Genomic DNA, 7,858 nt, shown 5'->3' with positions numbered 1-7,858 from the left:
GCCGTCATTGGTCGCAAATCTCACGCGGACGTGACGGCTACTTCACAGACATAGTCAAAGAGTCACTACTTACTCAGTCAGTTTTCTTATACTTAGTCAGAGGGCTTCTGGCAACTGTTTCCTTCCTTCATGGGCTCCGGCTGCATAGTCCGTAAGGTGACGGCAGCAATGAAAGTGCCGTCCCACCGTCGCCACACATGGAACTTTCTTCGTAACGCTTGTGCATGCATTCGATTTGACGCTGGCTTGTAACGGTTACAAGCGTTGTCAGCGTCCTTACATGGCGTGAAGTAATGCCTTAACCAAGCAGCGGTCAACGGCTGCGCCAGGGCCATGACCCTCTGCGAGAAGAAGAGGCTACGCTAGCAGTTGAAGCATGATGAGATCGCGCATTATCGTCGTGCACGCGGCATATCTAATAATAGAGGAGCAGAACGTGAAAACACATAGCTGCACTGCTTAATCCAACGATCTCGTTTTCCTCGCCGCGATTCTGGCCGCCACACTTCGTGACTTCTCTCTTGTGACCAATTGCAATTCGTATTCAATAGTTAGCAAGTTGTGGCGCATACATCTGAAGCATACTGGCCTCTTCCGGTTAAAACTAAATTTGAAAAAAAAATGAATTCATTATGTTTCTCAGTTTTTTTCCGGTTCAATCCGAATATTCCAACCCCCTAATTATAAGAATAAGGTACTAAAATTGACTCAGTGCCCCCTTAACTCTGAACCTCGTTAGGATTTGATTGGTACATTGGGTTTACCAAGCAAAAGCGACCAAAACACGAGTTCCCTGGCTCAGCCAGGTGCTCTGACCACACAGCTTAACCGGCGGGTACTTCACGATTTGAAGCTATGGGTTAACGTTCACTGGCAACTTTTTTTTTTGAGCGAAAGCTTTACTATGCCATGCTGCGCGAGTTTCGCCGACTCCGTCGCTTTGACCTTCAGGGACCAGAGCCGCTCCGGAGCTGTGCCGAAAGCGATGAACTTAGCAAAATTGGTTGGTTTGGAAATGCGCTATTTAGAAAGGTATGTTCACAGTCCAGTGAGTAATTGGTAGGTTTGTTCACACTACCTTGAGTCCATGTGTCTCCAGTGTTTAGTATTCCATTTAATTTTACTATGTTTGACAATGTTGTGGTTAGGGCTTTGTTTGATGTGTTTTTTAGGACCATGTGTGATCAGTTTTTATGACCACGTTTATTCGGGTTTAGTGTAAGATCCAACTTTGCTAAGTTTATATTGTGGTGTGTAGGCCTCTTTAGAGGTCGCGTTGTTTTTATATTTTTCATTCTCTCCGCCCTTTCGTGTGGTCATCAACATTCGGTAGGCCCTGGTGTTCCTTCCTTCATCTGAACATTGGTGCTGTTGGCACGTGTTGTTGGTCTTTCTGCTGGTCTCTCGTGCTGGTTTTAGCTTCTTGATAAGTTTTCATCTGATACAGACCACACACCGTTTTTATGTTTAACTTTTAGATCCTCCTCGTTTTTCGTTTGTGTTTCGCGCCACATTAAAGCACCATATCAAGTTAGATTTCACTCATCTTCTATTGCTACATGTCTTCGGGGTGCACCCGAGGGCGTGTGCCTTGTTCATTTTGTTCCATCAAGCTTCATTTTCTTCATCGTCATACCACGCGACGGCAACTGATAGGTGGCACTGGTGGCGCAGAAGGAAAGTGTATAAATACTGTGTTTAAAGTAAAAGATCCAGTTGCAAGTCTAGCGTGTGTTCTGTCTCTTACTCTTACTTTGGTCCCTGTCTGAGTTTTGCGCTAGTCAATATGTTTCACTGCTACAACCAACTAGCCCAAATGAAAGCCTTAGCTTTGACGAACAAAGAGGCTCTCGCTTGAGATGCGCCCGTTGTCGTCTTTCTTATATGTTCAATGAACATATTTATATGCGTGTCAATAAACATAGCGGGAGTCAGCGCCCGTCCAGTCATGTCTTTATGAGTATTCGTCAAAATATAGCGCTCTGTAATTTAAAGAAAAGAAATGCATCACCAACTAGCCCCGCAACGTGTTTTATTAAGAGATAATGACAAATGTCGGACTTGTGAGGAGAGAGGAACCCTCGACCACGTAATTTGAGAATGCCCTGGCTTCCCGGACGTCATTGTAGAGATGCCGTGTTGCGAAGCGAAGTCCCCGCTAAACAAATACGCGCAATACGCCAGGTGGCCGAATACGCGAGATGCACGGCCCCCGTCCCCTGAGCCTGCATGCCGGAGCCGGGGAGTAGGGGGCCTCCTACATTGGTGGTACAACGGAGTTTTCAGTCAATCAAAAAATCATTAAGGGTGTCCACTTAAAAAAAAATACCGAGCGAGTTGGGTTCAGCGTCCGTTGGCTTTTCATTGCAAAAACGAAAGTTTTGGACGAAGAAAGCCTGCCAATCAGTTTTGGGCAGCGGATTCAACATCTTAATGAAATGGCAGCGCACAAGAAAACAAAGACAGATAGAAGGGGACAAGCGCTCGTGCCCTTCTTTCTGTCTGGGATTCAACATGCCGAGGTATTGCTCGGCGCTTGGGTGCACGGGCACCGACGGCCGCAACCTAGTCGTCTTCAAAGGGTTCCTGCGAGATCAAAAGCTTGCTGCGATGGCTGACAAGCTCAAGGCGTCGAAAGTAAGCGCTGTCTGCTCGAAGCACATCCGTGACAGTGACTTGTGCAGTGCGTGCTAATCCCCAATCCCGTCGCGGGGTGTTCATTCAGGCACGGCTGAACAGTCACGCGATTTCTATGAGTTCATGGTCTCAAAAAAAGAACTGAGACGATAAAGTGAGTCAGGTTTGGGCTCCTGCTTCCGATTCTTTGGATTTTGTGCGGAAGTATACGTGTAGAGTGCTCGCGACCGGGCAGTCCAAGAAGAGAAAATAAGCAATGGGAAACACTCGGTCCTTTGGCGTATATATATGCGGCTTATATGCGTGTCTTAATTTCTCGCGCAAGGGAATGTGCGCTTTCGACCTTTCCAATAAGCGTTCCTTGGGCATCCCCTTATTGCTCACTCTACTGCCACGCGCATCGGTCGCAAGCACGCTGGACGCGGTAACACAAGTCGCCTGCACCTGTTTACAACAGTCCGAGGAGCAGCAGTTCTGATATCCGCGTGTAAGGGATACAAAACTCTATAGAATACGATCTTCTAAATGTCGCTCAGATAGGTTTTAACCTCCTTGATTGACTTCGATAATGCCAATAAGCAGCAAAAAAGGAAAGTAAATCTCTTCACTGACACAGCTGCAAATAAATATTGGCAAATGTAGCGACAGCTGATCCTGATCATAAGAGGGAGGTAACTAGAAGGATAAGAATGAGGTGGAGCTCATATGGGATGTTCTCTCATATCATGAATGGCAGATTACCAATATCCCTCATGAGAAAAGTGCACAACGGCTATATCTTCTCGGCACTCACGTACGGGGCAGAAACGTGGAGGCTAACGAAAAGTGTTCAGCTTAAGTTGAGGACAACGAAGCGAGCCATGGAAAGAAAACTGATTGGTGTAACGTTAAGAGACCGGAAGCGGGTACAGAGGGTGAGGGAACAAACGCGGGTTAATGACATCCTAGTCGAAATCAAGAGGAAGAAATGGGCTTGTGCAGGGCATGCAATGCGAAGGCAGGATAACTGCTGGTCCCTAAGGGTAACGGAGTGAATTCCATGACAAGGCAAGCGTAGCAGGGGGCGGCAGAAGGTTAGGTGGGCGGACGAAATTAAGAAGTTTGCGGGCATAGTGTGGGCGCAGCTGGCAAAGGACAAGGTTAACTGGAGAGAAATGGGAGAGGCCTATGCTGTGCAGTGGGTGTAGCCAGGCTGATGAGGAAATGTAGGCAAATCACCATAGATTGCAGTTGACCGAGACTTACATGAGACTCCAAAAGCGAAACCCGCCAGTGCAACCCGAAGAGCTGCGTAACAGGGCACAAATCAAAAGCACTGAAAAACGCCTCGAAACAAAGAGCCCGACAATCCGGGACCTCTAATATATATGATCTGGAAGGAGAGAAAGATGAAGGCAGTTCGCTTCAAACCCCGCTCGACTCGCGCCCCACGCGGCACGCGTGTTTTCGAATTACCGTTCGCTGCTAGTCACGCTCTGAACGTGACCTGCCTGCTGCAGGTCGCCATTTTGTCCAGAATCTTTCATTCTCGGCGCTTGACAGCGACTTTCGCAGAGGACAACGCCGACAGTTGGCAGAGCTGCAGAGCCGTACCGGGGGAACCCTGCGTGTAGCTCGACAGCGCGAGGCCACAGTTGTGCCCACGTAAGCGCTGTCGCTCACCTACTTGTCTCCTATCGTGCTTCCTGCTGCAACGCCGCAACGGCTCCCGGACAGGCGTAAGATGGAGCAGCAACGATCGTCCATGGACCGCTCCTTCGCGCTTGACGTCTGCTTTCTGAAAATCGACTGCCCACATGCCTTCGGCGGCTTGCCCACAGCTGCACCAGAGGAAGTTTTTCATTTCGTGTCGAGTCTGCTTCGGAGCCCAGATATTGAGTACAAGAACAGTCCTCTTACTGTGCCACATCGATGCGAAAAGCATTCCCCTGGTGGCGCCCAAGAACTTTCTGGTAGGATTGCAGTCGACGCAGAGCGCAACGTCGCCATCGTCACTGCCCAGCACCTGCTAGCACTCTTTCCTCGATGCTCACGTCGTCCTGGCAGCAAACGGGACCGCCTCCTGCTCCAGTTTTCGGGCCGAGCTGTCGGCCGACTTCTACGTCTTGTTGCGGCAGCCACTGCACCGGGACCAGCACGCATCGTCGTAGAAGCGGGACAGCTAGCCCGGCTGCGGCGATATCTCGTCCAGCTGCTGCTGCCGTGCTCCTCGCTCTTGGGACTGAAGCACATTTACCATCCGACCTCCGTGGCTCAAGAGAAGATGAGGGAGAACTTCTGCACCAGCTGTCGTCTTTTGCCAAAGCCTGTTTCAAGATTCTTCTTGTCCAGCTTGCTCTTGGTGCGTCCACGGCCCTATTACCATCTGGGCTCCGTGTCGTCGAAGAAGCGGAGCACCCGTACCAGGTCGTGTAGCGCGATCACCTCCCCATCGGCTCACTTGTGGAGAAGCAAGACGGCAGGGCACGATGTGTGCCAAGAGCTGGACATGGGACGGGAGCGCCCGTACAATCTTCATCGTAGCCTCGAGCTGAGCTTGACCAAGGGGAGGCGAAATGAGTGAAGAGACCGGATAAATTTTAACTGACTGAATTGCTGATGAAAATATGATTTTGACTCGTGTTTTGACTCTTCAAGTGTGAGTTTTTTAAAATGCGTGCAGCCACGTGTGTTTCGCTCTGTGGGCACGGCATTATTACGTAATAAATTGGGCAGTTAATTCTCTTCGGTGAACTTCCGCCAATGCTGGAATTCGGGCACATTATTTCGCCAGCTTTCTCGCCATCCGTTTTTTTTTATTCGCGTGTTCCTTTCGTGCTTGAAAAACAAATATCTGTCCTGTACTCGAGTTTTTTGATCGTGCATGAAAGAGAACCTGCAGAGATGCTTTTCAACTTGCGTACAGTTAGTGCTGCTAACACACAAAAAATAGTGCCGTAGAGCATCCACCCCCAAAGCTTCAAATCCTCAAATGCTCGCAGGGATGCCTGTTTGATTAGTGGGCTCGGCTGAGCGCCAGGACGCAGGTTCGAGGGCGCGTTTCGATGGAATCGAAAATCATGACGCGGTACGCTGTGCGATGTCAACAGAGCTTACTCCACACAACCCACATGTCGCTTTGGCTCATTAAGCCCAAGTTACCATTCCAATCCTGAAGCGATAATGCATTAATGCGGCACAGAGGTAGTTTTAAAAGCGTACTAACTTATAAGCAGTCTTCGAAATTTTCAGTAGAGACTGAAAAAGAAAAAAAATAAACGTATCGATTTCATGTTTGAAATTCAGTTTTAACCTAAGTAGGTGGGAAATCTTCAGATGTACGCCACAATTATCTGGCTGCGAATTACAATTTGGCACAAGAGCGAAGTAAGGAAAGAAGTAAGGAAGGCGAGGAAAACGAGATCGTTTGATTAAGCAATGGAGTTATATGTTTTGACGCACTGCTCCGCTTCTTTAGACATGCCGGAAACAAAACGAGAGTCAACCACCACATCAAGGTCCGTCTACTAGCGTCGAACCTTCTGCTCACAACAGAGGGTCATCACCATGTCAGAGCCGTTACTTGGTTGAAGAATTACATTATGGGTTCTAAAGGCACAGACAATGTTTGTAACCGTTACAAGCCACCCTAAATTGGAAACCATGCACAGGCATCTCTAAATAGTGTCATGTGTGGCGGCGGTTCAATGCCACACCCATTGCTATTGTCATGCGGACTATGCATTCTGACACCATGGAGGAAGGAAACAGTTGCCAGATGCCTTCTGACTCCTTCTGGATCCCTGCTGCGGTCAATTTTTACTTCCAGTCCTTGTCTTGTTTCTTGAAAGGCATTTGCTTCTGTCAAAGTTCGTTTCGTGAGTGAAGGAGTGAACAGCATGCCTCAGGCAATAAATATACTACCATTTAGCACAAAAATATACAGTCGTGCCCCGTTATTAAGACCCCGTTAATATGGACAACTCGAATTATGGTTAGTTATGACCAAACTGTTTCAATATATTTACGCCTCGCTAATATGAAAACTCGCTGACCGAACCATGGACAGGGTGAAAACGCGCCATAACGCGTCTCTATGATCACTATGCGCTCAAATGGGCTAAAAGCTGCACCGCATAATTTTAAAGAAAATGAGTACCCGAAGAATCCCCGCTGGCTTTCATTATTGCCAGATTTCAACTTCACTGCCTGCCAATAAGCGGAGAAGCAGTCAGAAGTCATCAATAGATCCTTTACAACTTCTTGTTTTTCTTCATGATTCGTTTTTGCGGACGACTTGCTTTATGGACACTTTTGCGCGGGAAAGTGTTCCTATTAACGCGGCACGACTGCAATGTTTTTCTTTTCAGCATGAATACGACCAGACAAAAACATCTAGTTCCGCTTGTGTAAGCGGGAAAAATGTAAGTTTGTTGCTCGCCGGTACATCGCTTTCGCTTCTTTTTCGTTTATTTGAATTTTTGCGTGGGGAGATTTTTAGAATTGAACTGATATTTTTGTCTTTTGGCTGGATTGGTTTATTTTCACGCTGTCAACTTATTTCTACGCTGGCGGTATTATATTGCAACCACTGCTCTAACGCAAGGAGAGCTCTGCATTCTCAAGGGGGCGAACCCACATGAGAGCATCATCAGCGTCACCTCTTGAGGATTTCACATGGTCAGGTGAGGGTGAGGTAGGATGCGCGCATTAAAATTTGTGGGGACGATGGTGAGGGAGGGAAGGCATGGTGAGGTGAGGGCGATGGAGGGCTAGATGCATGGGCTAAGGGCGAGGGTGGAGGACCGAACCGTACTCTGAACTCACGCTTCCTGTCTGTGCAGCCCATTACGGATTCCCGTTTTTGAGCGCTGGTTCTTAGGGCGAAGTTTCGCGGGGAAGACAGTTTCTGCAGTCAGAAGGAGCACGAAGCGAACACGAAAGGCAGGGAGCCGGACGCCTTCTCCGTCGCCGTGCCCGTGTTGTAAATCAAGCAAACAAAGGAAGTGCGCAATAAGATCCTCAGCTAGGCTTTGAAGGAAAACGAAAAAAGCGTGAAACGGCGAAGAAGCGCGAACGAAAGTCACAAAACGGTCGGCACACTCGGTGGACGAAGGCTTACGGAGTCGGGACTAACCCAGCGAGCGGACTGCGCGACAGTGAGCGAAGAAGTGCGCGTTGATGAGGAAACGTGTGCCGACTCGGGGAAGTCATTGGATCGTCGTGATATAAATTTCCCTAT

Source organism: Amblyomma americanum, chromosome 1 (genome assembly GCF_052857255.1).
Source record: "Amblyomma americanum isolate KBUSLIRL-KWMA chromosome 1, ASM5285725v1, whole genome shotgun sequence".
Lineage (NCBI taxonomy): Eukaryota > Metazoa > Arthropoda > Arachnida > Ixodida > Ixodidae > Amblyomma > Amblyomma americanum.
Note: the sequence above shows the minus strand (reverse complement) of the source record.